Raw genomic sequence first — 21,604 nt, 5'->3', positions numbered from 1 at the left:
CGTTCACCTCGATGACGGCGTTTGTGGAGACGATCAGCGATCCAGCGCAGCAAAAATGTGATTCACCCCAACAGATGAAACGTTTCCATTGATCAACGGTCGAATCCCAATGGTCCCGTGCCCACTGCAGTCGTTGTTGACGATATCGTTGGGTCAGCACGTAGGGGTGGTCTGCTGCGGAGCTCCATGTTCAACAATGTACGATGAATGATGTGCTCCGAAACACTTGTGCGTGCACCAGCATTGTGCTCTTTCATCATCGGTTATACACTCCTGGAAATGGAAAAAAGAACACATTGACACCGGTGTGTCAGACCCACCATACTTGCTCCGGACACTGCGAGAGGGCTGTACAAGCAATGATCACACGCACGGCACAGCGGACACACCAGGAACCGCGGCGTTGGCCGTCGAATGGCGCTAGCTGCGCAACATTTGTGCACCACCGCCGTCAGTGTCAGCCAGTTTGCCGTGGCATACGGAGCTCCATCGTAGTCTTTAACACTGGTAGCATGCCGCGACAGCGTGGACGTGAACCGTATGTGCAGTTGACGGACTTTGAGCGAGGGCGTATAGTGGGCATGCGGGAGGCCGGGTGGACGTACCGCCGAATTGCTCAACACGTGGGGCGTGAGGTCTCCACAGTACATCGATGTTGTCGCCAGTGGTCGGCGGAAGGTGCACGTGCCCGTCGACCTGGGACCGGACCGCAGCGACGCACGGATGCACGCCAAGACCGTAGGATCCTACGCAGTGCCGTAGGGGACCGCACCGCCACTTCCCAGCAAATTAGGGACACTGTTGCTCCTGGGGTATCGGCGAGGACCATTCGCAACCGTCTCCATGAAGCTGGGCTACGGTCCCGCACACCGTTAGGCCGTCTTCCGCCCACGCCCCAACATCGTGCAGCCCGCCTCCAGTGGTGTCGCGACAGGCGTGAATGGAGGGACGAATGGAGACGTGTCGTCTTCAGCGATGAGAGTCGCTTCTGCCTTGGTGCCAATGATGGTCGTATGCGTGTTTGGCGCCGTGCAGGTGAGCGCCACAATCAGGACTGCATACGACCGAGGCACACAGGGCCAACACCCGGCATCATGGTGTGGGGAGCGATCTCCTACACTGGCCGTACACCACTGGTGATCGTCGAGGGGACACTGAATAGTGCACGGTACATCCAAACCGTCATCGGACCCATCGTTTTACCATTCCTAGACCGGCAAGGGAACTTGCTGTTCCAACAGGACAATGCACGTCCGCATGTATCCCGTGCCACCCAACGTGCTCTAGAAGGTGTAAGTCAACTACCCTGGCCAGCAAGATCTCCGGATCTGTCCCCCATTGAGCATGTTTGGGACTGGATGAAGCGTCGTCTCACGCGGTCTGCACGTCCAGCACGAACGCTGGTCCAACTGAGGCGCCAGGTGGAAATGGCATGGCAAGCCGTTCCACAGGACTACATCCAGCATCTCTACGATCGTCTCCATGGGAGGATAGCAGCCTGCATTGCTGCGAAAGGTGGATATACACTGTACTAGTGCCGACATTGTGCATGCTCTGTTGCCTGTGTCTATGTGCCTGTGGTTCTGTCAGTGTGATCATGTGATGTATCTGACCCCAGGAATGTGTCAATAAAGTTTCCCCTTCCTGGGACAATGAATTCACGGTGTTCTTATTTCAATTTCCAGGAGTGTACTTTACAGAACGGATAAGCTTCCGAACACCACGTTCTGCGAAGAGTCGCGGACGTCCAACGATTTAACGCCTAATTGTGGTTTCACTGTCCTACTTCTTTCCGTAGATGCTTACTGCAGTAGCTCGTGAACTTTGGACCAGCTTCGCCGTTTTCGAGATACTCGTTCACGGGCTCTGCGTACTAATAATCTGCCCTTTGGCAAATTTGCTTACCTCAATGAATTTCCCCATTTGCAGCCCATATCTTTGCAGCTCTAGCCCGTCCGTGTGTACTTCGCTTACATCTCTTCGTTACCGCGTCACGTGCCCGCCACCAGGCATCACGATGGGCATTGGTCATAATGTATTGCCTTATCAGTGTACATAGGATATAGTTGTCGCACTGATGGGATCACAATACTATATTAGTATTGTGATCTATCCTGTGAAACATTCCAAGTCCACGGGAACACATCCAGCTCCAAACTGCCGCAGGCGAGCCAGCTACTGCGAGACGACTCACAGATGTATTTGGTATCGAAACGGGCACCTTGCTGATTCTGTGCTAGTAATGGACCATCGCTCGCCAAGGACAATACTGATTCGTCGGAAAACATTTCGTTTCGGCAGACACGATTGATATTGTCTTTGGCAAACGATAATTAGTAGAGTCGATGATCGTCACAGGGCCTCTCCTTGACGGTTGCACGTTTTCTAAGCATCCCGGCCTTCCGAAGCCGCTGCTGAACCGTATCCACCGACCTGGGAAACTTTCCAACAACACCGCGTTTGAAAAACGATTTTGCTGTGACGTGTTGACGAGTTCATTATCTGGTAAGGTTTTGTTACTCGCTAAAGTTCAGGTCCCTCATGCCTATTAAATACTCCAGTATATCGATAACGTCCTATCCATCGTCGCGTATTACGCTCAGGAACGCCATACCGTGGCCCGCCCTGCGATGCCGTCGAATTCCCTTCGTCCACGAGAGCAATGGCTCAGTCACGAATAGCTTGTTGTTGATGAAGCGTGGCGTATGAATCATGTGATACGAATAAAGCGATTTGTCAGAGGGATTTGACCTAGCTCGTGTACTATCATTGTCCATTATACACTGAAGCGCCACAGAAACTGGTATAGGCATGCGTATTCAAATACAGAGATATGCAAACAGACAGAATATGATGATGCGGTTGGCAACGCCTATATAAGACAACAAGTGTCTGGCGCAGTTGTTAGATAGGTCACTGCTGCTACAATGACAGGTTATCAAGATTTAAATGAGTTTGCACGTGGTGTTATAGTCGGCGCACGAGCGATGGCACACAACATCTCCGAGGCAGCAATGAAGTGGGGATTTTCCCTTACGACTATTTCACGAGTGTACCGTGCATATTAGGAAACTGGTAAAACATCAAATCTCCGACATCACTGGGACCGGAGAAAAGATCCTGCAATAACGGGACCAACGACTAGAGAGAATCGTTCAACGGGACGGAAGTGTATCCCTTCCGTAAATTGTTGCGGGTTTCAATGCTGGACCATCAACAAGTGTCAGCGTGTGAACCATTCAACGAAATATCCTTGAAATGGGCTTTCGAAACCGAAGGCCCACTCGTGCATCCTTGATGACTGCACGACACAAAGCTTTACGCCTAGCCTGGGCCCGTCAACACTGACATTGGACTGTTGATGACTGGAAACGTGTTGCATGGTCGGACGAGTCTCGTTTCAAATTGTATCGAGCGGATGGATGCATACGGATGGACATGTACGGGTATGTAGACAACCTCATGAATCCATGGACCCCGCATGTCAGCAGGGGACTGTTCAAGCTGGTGGAGGCTCTGCAATGGTGTGGAGCGTGTGCAGTTGGAGTGATATGGGACCCCTGATACGTCTAGATACGACTCTGACAGGCGACACGTACGTAAGCACCCTGTCTGATCACCTGCATCCATTCATGTCCACTGTGCATTCCGATGGACTTGGGCAATTCCAGTAGCACAGTGCGACACCCCACACGTTCAGAATTGCTACAGAGTTGCTCCAGGAACACTCTTCTTAGTTTGAACATTTTCGCTGGGCACCAAACTCCCCAGACATGAACATTATTGGGCATATCTGGGACGCCTTGCAACGTGCTGTTCAGAAGAGATCTCCACCCTCTCGTACTCTTACGGATTTATGGACAGCCCAGCAGAATTCAAGGTGTCATTTCCCCCCAGCGCTACTTCAGACATTAGTCGAATCCATGCCACGTCATGTTGCGGAACTTTTTATTGCTCGCGGGGGACCGACGCGATATTATGCTGGTGTACCAGCTTCTCTGGCTCTTCAGTGTAGAACGAATAGTTCGCTTGCAGACCTAACCCTCCGTGGCAGATTGTCAGTCCGTTATCGTGTAATATCAGTGAAACTGTCTGAGTAATTCCCATGTATTATGTCAAATATAGGTAGTAAATTTAAGTTTTTGACTCAGGGGAGGTCATTCTCCATCAAAAGTGACTCTCATTTATTTATAACCACACTTTCGTCACATCTTCTGTGGGAAATAAGCTACACATCATCGAAAGGTGTTTTATATACTACAATGGGAGGCTTCACAGAGAACAAAATCGTTACACCAGTAGACTGTGTCTCATGGCGGGAAGAAGGTTCACATGGCTTCGAATAGACACTTGACATATAATGCCTATATGTTGGTTATTCAGCTACAGTGACCATTTATGAACATATATCTATTCAGCAAACGTGCACTATATTTATAGATAATACCAGTATATTCTATTTGCAGAAAATATTTTGTGTCGTCTTGGAATGCTGACAAGATCAGTAGATAGTAATTTTTGAAGTACTATCTCCTCGTTTGTGGAATGTTATATTTCATTCATTTCAGTGCTGTACCGGACTTAAACCATGGCTGCTGTTCCCGCCAGCAAATTTTTCTGCTGTGAAGTGGACATACAGTAGATACACAAACCAGCACACTTGTAAAATGGCTCTGAGCACTATGGGACTTAACTTCTAAGGTCATCAGTCCCCTAGAACTTAGAACTACTTAAACCTAACTAACCTAAGGACATCACACACATCCATGCCCGAGGCAGGATTCGAACCTGCGACCGTAGCGGTCGCGCTGTTCCAGACTGAAGCGCCTAGAACCGCTTGGCCACTCCGGCCGGCCGCACACTTGTAGATGGCTGGGCCCGTATTCAAGGTGAAGTCGTCGTGAATAAACACAGCACACGTCAGTAACGCTGCACCGATGAAACTGACAGGCATGTCCGAGTGCAAGGCGCTGTCCTCGTAGGACAGGACAGAAATATTGACAACACCAACCCAAAGGTGAAGTACAAGAACTAGAGGCGTAGTCTTGCAGCCTCATGCAGAGCACAAGCAAACTGTAGGCAGGCTACAGCGGCCGGGCATGCGGCGTTCCCAGACACGCTGCCTCAAGTTTAGAGTTGTAAAACTACCGTAGGCTACCGGAGATTATCGTATGCAAGCGAAGAGTATGGTAGGTCTCCAAGTAGCCTTGGTCAGCCAAGGTCGTAACCGCATTACCTATGCGTTAAGTGTGTTTCATACATGTCGGGCATTAACCAATTTCGATCCAGGTGTTTACGTATTCGGTCAGTGTATTACTAGATTCCCCTAGAAACTGGTAGTGGTGGACCGTCTAGAAACTGAGTGAGGATATATATAAGGGGCCGCATAACTTACAGAACATTTTTGTACAACATAGTTATTCTCCTGTCTGTTACTTAAAAAACAACAGTATTTATAGCAAAATTGAAATTTTAAAAGTTTAATTCAGTTTTTATTCGGAAACTGTTGATTTGCAACCAGTATGTCGCCCAGGCCAATATCCAGCTGATGCAAATGGAAGATCTCTTCCTTACAAACTCACTTTCTTTCGTCGTCTGCTACCCTGACATTTCTGCTCACACGCTGCCACAACTTACCAGTTTCACGGCGTAAAATAAAATTTCGCTCTGACTTGAATTGCTGTCAGTATGGAGATTATGACTTAATTCCACCACCAAGATTGCATATTTACACGGTCAGTATCCCAGCATTATTCCTCGCGTGTAGAACAAGTCAGCTGTAACTGTTCATTATTTAGGTTAATGGTGGTTTGCGTTACATCCGACAAACTAGATCTGTGAGGACTCGTTAACACTAACAATTTGTACGTAACCTATCTAAAAATTGATGCACCAAGAATACACGATTACATTTGGAGGCATACAAGGTATAAAATTTTCTTCACAGATGTACCACCTCTGGCAGCAGCAACGGCTCTAATCCCGCTGGGCATCGAGTCGGACTGAGCTTGGATGACAGCATACACGTATATCAGTCCACGATGCTTCAGCTTTATGCCGAGAGTTGATCAGTAGTAGAGCCTAGTGGTAGGTGGCGTTCCAGTCACTCGGAAACCTGTTATCTGATGCTTTCAATGGGTGAGATGTCTGGAGGCACCAGTCGAAGACCCTTTGTATCAAAGTAGGCCACAACATCACGTGCTCTCTCATTAGTTTGTTGAGAGTCGACGCCACGGATACCTCGTTATAGCGCACATCAGAAATGAGACACTGGCTGTTCAAATTACCGGCTATTTGTGATGGGAACAATCGAAAGAAAACAATCGATTTATTCGGTTGTGGGAAAATGATCGACTCATTTGTTGTAGTTTTACGTATCGTTTGAATTATTCGTTCGCCTTTTTGAGTGAAACCGGTCTGTGGGAGCAATCGAAAGAAAACAACCGATTCAGCCTGTTATAGTTTTATGTGTCATTTGCCGTCTTATTCATTCGTCTCTTTTGAGTGAATCCAGCCTGTGGGATCAACAAAAGGAAAGCAGTCGATAGTTTTGCGTACTGACTGAGTAACTCGTTCTTTCTTTTTCAGGTGAAACAAGCACGTAGTTCTCATGTCGATTGAACCATTTATTCATTTGTTCTTTCAAGTGAAACCACGCTTTAGTGTTTTAGTTGACTGGGCTATCCATTCATTCTTCGGAGTGAAACCAGTCTTCAGTACTCTCATTATTTGCACTAAAGTTGTGGTACACGTCTGGCATAAACGTACCCCTGGAGGATCCCTGCGGTACATTAAGGCACCTGGGGGGGGGGGGGGGAGGTCAATCTTAAAATAACCATTCAGTTACGCACTGAAGAGACTAGTTCTTCTTTTCGTCATTTAAAATATAATATCAGTATATTGATGTGGATTACATTGTTCCACATGCAGTTAACGCGTAACTAATGAAGCTGTTGTATCTAAATGGCTCTGAGCACTATGGGACTTAACATCAGTGGTCATCAGTCCCCTAGAACTTAGAACTACTTAAACCTAACTAACCTTAGGACATCACACACATCCATGCCCGAGGCAGGATTCGAACCTGCGATCGTAGCGGTCACGCGATTCCAGACTGAAGCGCCTGGAACCGCACGGCCACTCCGGCCGGCGCTGTTGTATCTTTGGGGGTACAAAGTTGAGCACAAAAATTCTCTTTGGAGCACATGAAGAAGAAGGAAATATTGTCAAATTTTAGCGAATATTTAAATTACAGTTTACTGAAAACGTGTGATGATTTCTGTTATGGCGTAAAGTGAAAGAGGCCGCACCCCAGTCGGGAACGATAGAGAAGAGATCGCTGTGAGAAGACGTCACCCAATCGCACGCTGACCGACTCCTCTCCAGGACGACAACGCGACAGCAGCGGCCACTACGTGAAGAAGAAGACAGTTCAGAAGTAGCTTCAAGACTAGTGACTTGGATAGAAGCGCCAACACTCGTTACTTCGCTTGTTCGCTCTACGTATCACAGACTTGAGATTGTTTATACTGAAGAGATTGCTTAATTTGTATGTCGTCCTTTGCTTGCCACACATGTGTGTAATTGCAAAGTTAAGTACTGTCTCTTTTCATTTTGTAATAAAACTCATTAATACGATTTGATTGAATGTTGTCTAGCTATCCGAGTAAGCAGGTTTCCTAGACACCCCTTATTTGACGACGACCAGGGAGACATAAAAATTGGCGACGAGCTGTAAGAAGAACCCGGCGCCTAGCTGCCGCTGTTTTCTTTTGTCGTGGACTTTAGTGTTTCCATGGCACCTTAATTGTACCATGTCTTTTCTTTGCAGGGTGTGTTTACATGTTTTAATAGTGTTTTTGCTAATCAGTGTTTTCAGCTGGGCGTCGCAGAAATTTCCTTTGCTAGTGAGCTTATTTTTATTGCTTGCTTTGTCTGTTTTTCGCATTTGCCTCTTCCACAATGAGCAATCCACCTGTATCACACCCTGCTCAGGCCCCTCAGCTGCAAGCGATAGATACAGTGCAGCTAGCACAGATGTTTCACAGCTAGTCCCGGCGGAGGTTCGAGTCCTCCCTTGGGCATGGGTGTGTGTGTATAATTTAGGTTAAGTAGTGTGTAAGCTTAGGGACTGATGACCTTAGCAGTTAAGTCCCATAAGATTTCACACACATTTGAACATTTTTGAACAGATGTTTCAGACGCAGCAGATCTCCACTCTACTAAACAAGGTGCAGCAGATACTGGCAAATGCTGCACGTCCAACAGATCAGCAAGCAATACTTGTAGCTCCAAGTACTATACCGCCTTTTCATCAGTTTAACGAAAAAAAAGAGGAATGGTTCGAGAGGTATGAAGCTCACATAATTACTCACAACGTACCAGGTACAGTGTAACTACATTACTTTTCGTCAACGGTAAGAAGTGCAGTCTTTCGCCTCATTCATAAATTGTTCCCTAATGCCAATCCGAGTGTACTTTCCTATGATCAGATTGTAGATTCTCTAACTATTATGACCAACAAGTGAATGTGGTGGTAGCTAGGTACCAATTCTTTCGTTGCAAGAAACGGTTAGAACAAACTTACAGCGTGTGGGTTACAGATTTGCAGGGTATGACGAGGAAATGCAAATTCAAATGTGCTTGTGGTGCTTCATGTTCCAATGTTCTGTCGCGTGATGTGATCTTGTACAATATACCTGATGTCAGACTTAACAGATTTTGAAACAGGCGGATCCATAATGTCAGCAAATAGTGCAAATTCTACATCAGCTCGATTCAGGTGCTGTGTCAGCCGATAAATTTGAGCAGCTACTAATTTGTCGCATCGAGTCGTCCCTTGCTCACGGTCGGCCCGGTAGGCAGCAACAGTCCGTGTGCGCCAGGCCGCGTATACAGTTCTCTAAAAAAGGCAAAAACAAAATTAAGTCATGCCCTCGGTGCTATTCATGACACAAACGCCGAGATTGCCCGTTCCTACAAGCTCAGTGTTATGCTTGTGGCGAGAAAGGTCGTGTACAATCCGTATGTTTGCAATGGAACAAACAAAAGAATTGTTCCCACTCACATAATTCTCGTCGCAAGGCCCATGTCATCAATGCAGTGTAATCAAAGCCTGCTGCAGGCATTAGCAAATTAACAAGCAAACAGTTTGTTCAGTGCTACGCCAGTCCAACAAACTTTTTGTCCATTTGCGTATAAGCGGAAAACGTGTGAAATTTCAATTGGACATGGGTGCCTCTGTTACATTGCTGAATCGTAACATATAATAACTCTTAGGCTCCTCACACCTGTCTAAAACTAGCACGCACCTAACGGTATTATAATGGACAAGACATTCCCATTCTTGGAAAATGTAATTTTCCTGTATCGCTCGTATACGCAAATTATGACTTTCACTATGCTACAATCACGCGATTGTGAGAAGATATTTAGCCTTGATTCGTTGAAGATTTAGGCAATTTCGTTGCACTATGAAAGACAACGCTCAGCCGAAATTTTGCCGGGCCAGAACTGTTCCCATTGCATTACGGGACAAAGTCGCTGCTGAACTTAAAGAATTGCAAGATAGCGGAGCTATTGCGTCCATAAAAGCTAGTCAATGGGCAAGTGCACTGGTTTTGCTCCCCAAACCTTCAGGTCACATTCACGTCTGTTTCTACATCTACATCTACATTTATACTCCGCAAGCCACCCAACGGTGTGTGGCGGAGGGCACTTTACGTGCCACTGTCATTATCTCCCTTTCCTGTTCCAGTCGCGTATGGTTCGCGGGAAGAACGACTGTCTGAAAGCCTCTGTGCGCGCTCTAATCTCTCTAATTTTACATTCGTGATCTCCTCGGGAGGTATAAGTAGGGGGAAGCAATATATTCGATACCTCATCCAGAAACGCACCCTCTCGAAACCTGGCGAGCAAGCTACACCGCGATGCAGAGCGCCTCTCTTGCAGAGTCTGCCACTTGAGTTTGTTAAACATCTCCGTAACGCTATCACGGTTACCAAATAACCCTGTGACGAAACGCGCCGCTCTTCTTTGGATCTTCTCTATCTCCTCCGTCAACCCGATCTGGTACGGATCCCACACTGATGAGCAATACTCAAGTATAGGTCGAACGAGTGTTTTGTAAGCCACCTCCTTTGTTGATGGACTACATTTTCTAAGGACTCTCCCAATGAATCTCAACCTGGTACCCGCCTTACCAACAATTAATTTTATATGATCATTCCACTTCAAATCGTTCCGCACGCATACTCCCAGATATTTTACAGAAGTAACTGCTACCAGTGTTTGTTCCGCTATCATATAATCATACAATAAAGGATCCTTCTTTCTATGTATTCGCAATACATTACATTTGTCTATGTTAAGGGTCAGTTGCCACTCCCTGCACCAAGTGCCTATCCGCTGCAGATCTTCCTGCATTTCGCTACAATTTTCTAATGCTGCAACTTCTCTGTATACTACAGCATCATCCGCGAAAAGCCGCATGGAACTTCCGACACTATCTACTAGGTCATTTATATATATTGTGAAAAGCAATGGTCCCATAACACTCCCCTGTGGCACGCCAGAGGTTACTTTAACGTCTGTAGATGTCTCTCCATTGAGAACAACATGCTGTGTTCTGTTTGCTAAAAACTCTTCAATCCAGCCACACAGCTGGTCTGATATTCCGTAGGCTCTTACTTTGTTTATCAGACGACAGTGCGGAACTGTATCGAACGCCTTCCGGAAGTCAAGGAAAATGGCATCTACCTGGGAGCCTGTATCTAGTATTTTCTGGGTTTCATGAACAAATAATGCGAGTTGGGTTTCACACGATCGCTGTTTCCGGAATCCATGTTGATTCCTACATAGTAGATTCTGAGTTTCCAAAAACGACATGATACTCGAGCAAAAGACATGTTCTAAAATTCTACAACAGATCGACGTCAGAGAGATAGGTCTATAGTTTTGCGCATCTGCTCGACGACCCTTCTTGAAGACTGGGACTACCTGTGCTCTTTTCCAATCATTTGGAACCTTCTGTTCCTCTAGAGACTTGCGGTACACGGCTGTTAGAAGGGGGGCAAGTTCTTTCGCGTACTCTGTGTAGAATCGAATTGGTATCCCGTCAGGTCCAGTGGACTTTCCTCTGTTGAGTGATTCCAGTTGCTTTTCTATTCCTTGGACACTTATTTCAATGTCAGCCATTTTTTCGTTGGTGCGAGGATTTAGAGAAGGAACTGCAGTGCGGTCTTCCTCTGTGAAACAGCTTTGGAAAAAGGTGTTTAGTATTTCAGCTTTACGCTTGTCATCCTCTGTTTCAATGCCATCATCATCCCAGAGTGTCTGGACATGATGTTTCGAGCCACTTACTGATTTAACGTAAGACCAGAACTTCCTAGGATTTTCTGTCAAGTCGGTACCTAGTATTTTACTTTCGAATTCACTGAACGCTTCACGCATAGCCCTCCTTACGCTAACTTTGACATCGTTTAGCTTCTGTTTGTCTGAGAGGTTTTGGCTGCGTTTAAACTTGGAGTGAAGCTCTCTTTGCTTTCGCAGTAGTTTCCTAACTTTGTTGTTGTACCACGGTGGGTTTTTCCCGTCCCTCACAGTTTTGCTCGGCACGTACCTGTTTGACGTTAAGTCTACAGTCAACCCACAAACTGTGATTTATACTTATCCATTGCCACACCCACAGCATCTCATGGACAGATTAGGCACTGGTCGCTACTTTTCAAAAACTGATTTGCGCGACGTATGTCGTCAAATACCACTAGATGAAGAATCTCAAACCGAGTGTGTTGTGAACACTCATTTGGGATTGTTTAAATATTTGCTTTTGCCTTTTGGCAGTGCTTCCGCACTCGCCATTTTCACACGGTATTTGGAATTGCTGACTGCTCAAGTACCAAATTATTCAAATTATTTGGACAATATTGTCGTAGCAGGTCGTACACCTGAAGATCATATTGCAAATTTGCGTGCACTGTTTCGTGTGTTATCTGATGCAGGACTTAAGTGTACACTGGACAAGTATGGTCTTTTTTTAAACCGAGTTGCAGTATCTTGCTCCTGTCATAAACTGTCAAGGTGTACATCCTCTTCAGTCACATTTGTTAGGAAAATTAACTATTAAATTCGGTTCATACCGAATGTTACACAAATCGCAGCTCCATTGCGTCGCAAGAACGTCCCCTTTGTTTGAACAGATGAGTGCCAAGAAGCTTTACAAAAACTTAAAGATGCATTGCTCAGTGATCGATGCTTGGTTCGCTTTGATCCTGACAAACCAGTTGTGTTGCAAGTAGACGCTTATTCTTACGGAATCTGTGCAGTGCTTTCCCACATATTTGGTGATAAAGACAGGCCTATTACTTTCGCATCAAAAGCGTTCTGCAAAGCTCAGCGTAAATATTCACAAATTGAGAAAGAGGCATTGGCTATTGACTAGTGTGTCACCAAATTCCACCACTATTTGTATGGCAAAAAATTCAAGCAATTGCAATCCTTGTTTCATCCGATGAAGCCAGTTACTGTACGAACTGCCCAAAAATTGCAGAGATGGGCTTTGTTGTCGTCTCAATACCTGTAAAAGATTGTGTATCGTCCGACAGTTCAACATGGTAATGCGGACGCACTTCCACGTCTTCCGATTGGACCTGATACAGATTGTGATGCTTCTGCTTCATATTGTTGTCACATCAATGCTCACGATTCTGAATTGCTTCAAGTTTTTCAGTTGAACTATAGGAAAATTGCTCAGGCCACGGAAGCTGATTCAGATTTGAACACTTTGCTAGCATATATTCACACATATTGGCCTCGTTCCTTGCGTAGCATAAAGCACTCTGTCGAGCGCCGATACTTTGAACGTCTACATAGCCTCGCTGTACAGGAAGGTGTGATTCTTGTTCGAAATGACAGTGGACAGTCACGTGTGTTGATCCCTAAAGCTTTGCAAAAAGACGTGTTGTAGTTACTTCACCAAGGAAACTGGGGGATCGTTTGTACGAAACGGTTAGCACGTCGACGTTGTAGTTGGCAGGATATGGACACCCAAATAGAACAGATGATGTCACAGTGTCACGCAAGTGCGGAAAATCAGTCCTCTCCGTCACAAAAATTCTCTGCTTGGCCTAAGTCGCAATTACCGTGGCAACGTGTGCGCATACAATTTGCGGGACATTTTTAGAACACTCATTGGTCGATTGTGGTAGACTCTTATTGCAAGTTTCTTTTTGCTGTGCCAATAAACTCGACGACGTCACGTAGCACATTTCATGCGTTGTCCTCTATTTTTTTGCCTCGAAGGTTTGCCTGTAGTCATAGTGTCCGACAACGGCCCTCAGTACATGTCAAATGAATTTGAAACATTCTGTGAAAGCAATGGCATACGGTATCTAACTAATACACCGTTCCATCCAGTTAAACGGCGAAGCGGAACGGTTTATCAGAACCCTCAAGCAGCAGATAGTCAAACTTCGCACAGCACATACCAGGGATCAAGAATTGCAACCGTTTCTCGCCTCCTATAGTTCGCATTCACGAGGTGAATCATCGCCGGCGGAAATGTTTCACGGCCGCCGCTATCGGACACTGCTCCACGTGCTCCACCCTCCTCAGCATCCGGCGCCGAAGGAAGGCAGCAAGTATCGCTTCGCGCCGCACGATGTTATGTTTTCAAGGGTTTTTAGCGGCAGCAAACGGTGGGCGCGAGGCGAGATCCTTCCTCGTCTTGGCGCACGAATGTATCTCATTTCAGGCTCAGACATATTGCAGCGCCGACATCACAACCGAATTCGCCACTGTCTGTGCGCGGTGATCCTTCTGTATCTCTTCGCCCAGGTTCACGGATCCCGAGGACACCACGGCCACAGCAGCTGCCACAAGGCGTCATCACAGCACCGCGGGACGACCCCATCGAGACGGAGCCTCCGCCTCCTCTCCGCCCACGCCACAGCAGCCGTCGCCTTCTACATCTGGTTGTGGGCCTCAGGAGGTGGACGTGTTCCCTTCCAGGTGTTTCCCGGCGACGTTTCACCAGAGCGCAGGCCAGATGGTGGAGTACGACTGGAAGTCTGACGTCCCCTGCAGCAACAGCTTCCAGTGCACCATAGCGTCACGCTCTTGCCTCCCCCGCCGTTGTGTTCCATCAGGACGACGGTGCGTCGCTTTGGGGGGCGACGAATGTTACGGGGTTAAGTCACGGAGCCGGCACGCCAGTCGGGAATGATAGAGAAGAGATACGTCACCCAACCGCACGCTGACCGACCCCTCTCCAGGACGACAACGTGACAGCAGCGGTCCCCATGTGAAGAAGACATCGGCGCCGCCCGCGACTGCCCGCGGTCCAGTTCAGTACTAGCTTCAATACTACTGACTTGGATGAGTTGAATAGTACCTTCAAGACTAGTGACTTCCATAGAAGCTTCAACGGTCGTTACTTCGTTTATGTATGGCATACTTGTGATTGTTTATACTGAAGAGAGTGCTAATTTTGTATGTCGCCCTTTGCTTGCGACACATCTGTGTAATTGCAAAATTAATTATTGTCTCTTTTCATTTTGTAATAGAACTCATTAATACGATTTGTTTGAATGTTTTCTAGCGATCCAAATAAGCATTTTTCCTAGACACCCCATATTTGACGACGAACAGGGAGACATAAAATTTTCCATTAATTAAAGGTATGTTTTTGCAATCAAGTAGCCCATTTCTGAAACCACAAGTACGCCTTGAGTGCTCTACGTGAGTCTCCTACTGTGGGGCCCACGAGAAATACGGCCCCCGCACCGAGCCAGGCCCACGAGAAAGACAGGCCGCCGCGCGTACGTCACGATGGTAGGCCTGCGCTAGCGCGATCGCCCCGTTTCTACACCTGTCAGCTCGTAACTAGATCTGTACGTACAAACGAGAATTTCATCTTCTGCTGGAGTGAGCTATTACGGAGTCTTACAGTTATTAGTCCTACGACGATCGGAAGTCCATAGGCCTACTTATAATTTCTTACGGCTGTACTGAGGTACAATAAGATTCAAATCAATCAAAATAATTATCAGTTGCATAAGGCACCATTTCGTGTATGAAATGACGAGTGTTAAGCAGAAAAGACTAAAGTACTGATCTTGAATTAAATTTTCTTGTAGTACTGTTAATCAGTAAGACTTCATGATAGCAGATTCCAGTAGAAGATGCAATTCCCGTTAGTACGTACAAGTTCAACTGCGAGTTAACAGGTTTAGAAACGCATTTTGTGTGCTGAGCTGAACGAGCGAGCGAGTTCAGGCCTGCCTTCGTGACGTCGCGCCGCTGCCTGTCTTTCTCGTGGGCCTCGGCCCCGAGCTTGTAACGTCACACTTGTCCGCCATACTTCGCGAACGCTCTGCTCCGTGTAATGCGCAGGGGAAATCAATATGTAGTTGGAAAAGTACCCACTAAAGGTCTTAACTTTGTAGTGTGCCATCCAGAAATTGCTTGCGTTTGAACGTGCAGTCAAGAATTACTAAATTCGTCTCAAATAGTTCCACTGTTGTAGGGAAGCAGTCTACTCACGCCTTATAAAATTCTCATCAGTCTTTTGTCAGTCCTAGCTCTGACGTCATACATGTTGCACAATACTTTAAAAATCAAGTCAATGACCTGAAACGTTTCTAGCATGTCAGGAGTAATACTAAATTAATATGTGTTGAATGTCAGTTCGATAACTTTAACCATTTTCGAAATTTGGACGTTTTTCTGTAAAAATCATTGGCGCAACAGAAAAGAGCTAGAGACTTTAAAATTTATATTTAGATTCCTTTTTCATAATAATTTAGTAGGAACAGTACTTTGGATCTCACAAATTAAAATTTTAGTTGAAATTCAATATTTTCTGGTTTTTGTCTTAAAAATTAAGGAAGCAAGATAGATTAAGTAGGCTAATAAATAAGGCTAGGATGTTTATATTTAAGTAGAATGGAGATTCGCTATAATCATAAAGATGTGAGAAGTTTCAATTGAATAACTATATAACTACAGCGATAGCGTATCTCCGAAGGGCAAGTTCAGAGCTCGTCTACTGCGTGTAGAGTAATTAAATTAATTATCTCGCCCAAAATATTTTACTTAGCCACGTCAGACTTTTATTATGATTACTTATGTGTGTTCTGAATGCACATTTAAATTGAGAGCTTCATCTGCCATCAGCAAAGGAAGCGATGATTTATTCAATAACTTAAAGTGGTGCATTACTAGCCCAGCGGCTAGTCGGGAGAGCCGATTTGATCAGGCATTCCCTTAGACGTCCGCACCGCAGCTTTATGTATAAGAACGCTGCGTGAGAGAGGAAGGCCCCAGTTCTCTCCAGACGCAGGTTAGCACACCATCTGTGCCGGGAGTCGCGTCGCGTCGGTATCATTGCTATAAACAGCCTCGGATGCCGTATTAAGTTACTCGGGATACGCGTAACCATGAGATCGTTTTCGAGTGAAGTGTTAGTTCTGGGATGACTTTAATGATATATCTTCAGTTTGCGAATGTCGTATTTTCACGTGCCGTCGCGGGACAGACATTCTACCATTATTTAGCGTGGCGTTTGATGGGCATATTCATCAAATTATGGCGAGCATTCATTTAAACCTTTAATTTGGACAGTTATAGTTGCATCAGCGCATTAGACTCTGAACTGCTCTGTTAGTCAGATTGTGTGGATTCTTTTTTTTTTTTTCATCTGTGACTTTCAGAATATAACGAAGTTTTTTGTTCACGATCGTTTTTGATTATGAATCCCAGACAATCTCCTAATTCCTCAGAGCTATAAGCTGTAGCTATAGTATATTTCTCAGATGAAGTGGGCACTAGGAATTCTAATTACAGGCTTCACGTTTTGCTAATCACTTTCTGGTTGCCAATATTGTAGTTAGACAGCCAGTGTTGAGAACGGCAAAAGACAGCATAAATAATAGGAACATTTAAATAACAATAATTCTACCCGCCGCCCCACATATGGTTAGTCGACAGGGAAATGCATTTATCCTACATTACAAAACAAACAATTAAATTCTACCTGCCGCCCCACACTGTCCCCGCTGGAGACGGGGACCGTAAGTCCTGCAGTGTCATGTGCTGCGATCTACGCGTCCGAGGCCAATCTTTCTCGTGGGCTCCACCTGCCGCCGCCAGGATCTACGTCTGCATCTACATGGATACTCGGCAAGCCACCGTACGGTGCTTGGCGGAGGGTACCCTGTACCACTATGATTCATTTCCTTTCATTTTTCCACCTGTAAACAGAGTGATGGGAAAAACGACTGTCTTTATGCCTCCGTATGAGCCCTAATTTCTCGAATCGTATCTTCGTGATCCTTACGCACATTGTTTGTTGACGGTAGGAGACTCTTTCCGCAGTCAGCTTCGGATGCTGGTTCTCTAGATTTTCTCAATAGTCTTCTTCGAAAACAACGTCGCCTTCCCTCCAGGGATTCCCATTTGTGTTCCCGAAGCGTCTCCGTAGCGCTTATGTGTTGTTCGAACCTACCAGTAACAAATCTAACAGCCTGTCTCCGAACAGCTTCGATGTCTTCCTTCAATCCGGCCTGGTACGAATCCCAAACGCTCGAGCAGTGTTCAAGAATAGGTCGCACCAGCGTCATATATGCGGTCTCCTTTGCAGAAGAACCACACTTTCCTAAGATTCTCCCAATCAACATGCTCGTTCCATTTTATATCGCTTTGAAACGTTACGCCCAGACATTTAAACCACGTGACTGTGTTAAGCAATGCACTATTAATGCTGTATCTGAACATTACAGGTTTGTTTTTCCTACTCACCTGCATTAACTGACATTTAGAGCTAGCTGTCATTAATCAAACCAATTAGGAACTTTGTCTGAGTCATCTTGTATCTCTCTACAGTCACTCAATTAGGACACCTTACCGCACATCACAGCATCATCAGCAAACAACTCCAGATTGCTGCCCACCCCGTCCGCCAAATCAATTGTGTATATCAAGAACAGCGGCCCTATCACACTTCCCTGGGGCACTGCTAACGATATACTTGTCTCTGATGAACACTCGCCATCGAGGACAACATACTGGGTTCCATTACTTAAGAAGTCTTCCAGCCACTCACATATCTATGAACTTATTCCATATGCTCGTAGCTTCGTTAACAGCCTGCAGTGGGACACCTTGTCAAATGCTTTCCGGAAATCTGGAAAAATGGAATATGCCTGTTGCCCTTCATCCACAGTTCGCAGTATATCATGCGAGAAAAGGAAAAGCTGAGTTTCGGTCGAGCGATGTACATAAGCTTGACAGTATCAAGAAAATTTATTATATTCTAACTTAGAATATGTTCAAGGATTCTGCAGCAAACCGAAGTTATAGATATTGGTCCCTAATTTTGCGAGTCCGTTCTTTTAACCTTCTTATATATAAGAGGCACCTGCGCGTTTTTCCAGTCGCTTGAGACCTGATGCTCGGCGAGAGATTCGCAGTCGTCAGCAGGAGGCGGTCTTCTGCAACGGGCCGTGGGTTGTCGCGCGCGCTCCACGTCAACCTCCTGTTGCCGGCTCGAGGAAATGGTCTACAGGGTGCGGCGCTTAAATTCGGACAAATTTAAATTTGAATTTCCCGCCATATCGTAGTTCCTCCGGAGGTAGCGATTGCCGTTCTTGAAACCATAGGCATCTAGCAAACAGCCAGAACCTCAAAGTGGCCGAGATGTTACGGATAAGTGCGGAGTGCAATCAAAGAGCCGCGATTATCGAAAGTCTTCGCGCTGGGCGTTCGCTCACTGAAATGGTTCGATTTTTCGGGTACCCGAGATCAACTGTTTACGATATTGAGGCCAAGAATAATGATTCGGAGAAAGTTCCGCTAACCCGGCAAGGAAACCTTGTGCGAGTAAACTTGTGTCACGAACAGCTGCAGTCAAAGGCTCAGGCACTGATTTCAGAGAATCCGGGGCAATAGCTGAGGAAATTTGCCTCAGTATTGAACGTCAGCGCACGAACAATGTGTCGGATGGCAGAGGAGGACCTCATACGAGCCATTTAGTCCAAAACTGGCTCTCAGATAACGTTGACATGTCAAAGGAGTTTTGGCCTCCGAATAGCCCAGATTTGACCCCCCTCTACTATTACGTTTGGAGCGTAGTCGAAAGACTTACCAATAAGACGAGGCACTGAAATTCCACAGATTGGAAAAGGGAAATTTGTGGTAAGGTCTTGCTGGCCGGTGTGGCCGAGCGGTTCTAGGCGCTTCAGTCTGGAACCGCGTGACAGCTACGGTCGCAGGTTCGAATCCTGCCTCGGGCATGGATGTGTGTGATGTCCTTAGGTTAGTTAGGTTTAAGTAGTTCTAAGTTCTAGGGGACTAATGACATCAGATGTTAAGTCCCATAGTGCTCAGAGCCATTTGAATCATTTGGTAAGGTCTTATGGGACCAAACTGGTGAGGTCATTGGCTCCTAAGCTTATGCACTACTTAATCTAACTTGTCAACCACAAAAATTCAATCGTTGTTTAGTAACATGAAGTCCATGAATGACTGCAAATGATTTCCATTCAATGACTGATTCCATGTAAAATAAACAGTGCTCAGACGATTATGGTGTCACCACCAACTTGCGTAGTGCCTTGTTGACAACTTGGTTCGATGGCTTGTAGGGTCTGTGCCACGCTCCAACCCTACCATCAGGTCTTACCCCAGTCAGGGTTGATCTGGCCAAGCCTCTGTTTTCCAGTCGTCTAGGGTCCAATCAATATGGTCTCGAGCCCAGGAGAAGCCCTGGAAGCTATGTTGGGCAGTTATCAAAGGTACTCGCGTCGTTTGTCTGCTGTCATAGCTCATTAATGCCAAATTTCGCCGCGCTGTCCAAACAGATACGTTTGTCGAACGTCCCACATTGATTTCTGTGGTTATTTCTCTCAGTTTTGCTTGTCAGTTCGCAGTTTAGATGAGATTAGATTAGATTTACTTTCATTCCAATTGATCCTTAGTGAGGAGGTCTTCCAGGATGTAGAACATGTCAGAAAAACAATACATGACAAATATTTATAACTAAAACAAATAAGCAAATGTACCATTCCACTGGTCCCAAGTGGAATGATCGTCATTTTTTAATGAACATTATATGAAAGAGTCATTTTTCAAATACCAATGCACTGAATTTAAAATAAAAAAATCTTTTTATTTATTTATAAGGTAATAAACTTGTAATACAACTACTATAATACTTATTTACAATGAACACATTACGGCACTGAATTAGTGCAGAAGTTATATTGTGCTTATACATATATATATATATTAAACACAAAAAACAGTTGGTTTTACTGAATTTAGGCTTCTCTTAAACTGAATTTCATTGGTTGTTAAGCTTCTTATGGCTGCTGGCAAGTTGTTGAAAATGTGTGTTCCTGAATAATGAACACCTTTTTGTACAAGACTAAGTGACTTTAAATCCTTGTGAAGATTATTCTTATTTCTAGTATTGATTCCATAAATTGAGCTGTTGGTTTGAAAAAGTGATATATTTTTAATGACAAATTTCATTAAGGAATAAATATATTGGGAAGCAGTAGTTAGTATCCCTAGTTCCCTAAACAGGCTTCTGCAGGATGTTCTTGAGTTCACACCACATATAACTCTTACTGCACGTTTTTGTGCCCAGAAAACTTTTGCTTGGCTTGATGTGTTATGGCAAGGAAAGCGTTGCTGAAGAAGAGAAATTTGTTAACATTGAGTATAGATTTAAGTATAAGGAAGCCGTTTCTGAAAGTATTTGTATGGAGTGTAGCCATGTATGGAAGTGAAACATGGACGATAACCAGTTTGGACCAGAAGAGAATAGAAGCTTTCGAAATGTGGTGCTACAGAAGAATGCTGAAGATTAGATGGGTAGATCACATAACTAATGAGGAGGTACTGAATAGAATTGGGGAGAAGAGGAGTTTGTGGCACAACTTGACAAGGAGAAGGGACCAGTTGGTAGGACATGTTCTGAGGCATCAAGGGATTACCAGTTTAGTATTGGAGGGTAGCGTGGAGGGTAAAAATCGTAGAGGGAGACCAAGAGATGAATACACTAAGCAGATTCAGAAGGATGTAGGTTGCAGTAACTACAGGGAGATGAAGTTTGCAACAGAAAGAGTAGCATGGAGAGCTGCATCAAACGAGTCTCAGGACTGAAGACTATAATAACAACAACATGACATTATGGAATGAAAGTAAGCATAGTATGCCAACTTTTTCATTTTTATATCCCGTATGTCTGACACAATTCGCGTTGCAAATAGAGATTTGTTAAGATGCTTCAGCAGTTCTGTGGTGAGCTCCTCCCAGTTGAATTTATTATCAAGCTGTAATCCCAAGAATTTAACACTGTCCACTTCTTCTATCTGCTTGTCATCGTATGTTAGGCATATACTCATGGGACACCCCTTACAAGTTCTGAACTGCATGTAGTATGTTTTTTCAAAGTTTAGTGACATAGAATTGGCTAGGAACCAGTGATTAGTGTCCACAAATATTTTATTGGCTGATTTCTTCTAAGAATACACTTGATTTGCTATTTATTGCAATGTTCGTATCATCGGCAAACAAAACGAACTTGGCATCTGGTAAC

Source organism: Schistocerca cancellata, chromosome 4 (assembly GCF_023864275.1).
Source record: "Schistocerca cancellata isolate TAMUIC-IGC-003103 chromosome 4, iqSchCanc2.1, whole genome shotgun sequence".
Classification (NCBI taxonomy): domain Eukaryota; kingdom Metazoa; phylum Arthropoda; class Insecta; order Orthoptera; family Acrididae; genus Schistocerca; species Schistocerca cancellata.
This window is presented reverse-complemented; position numbering follows the sequence as displayed.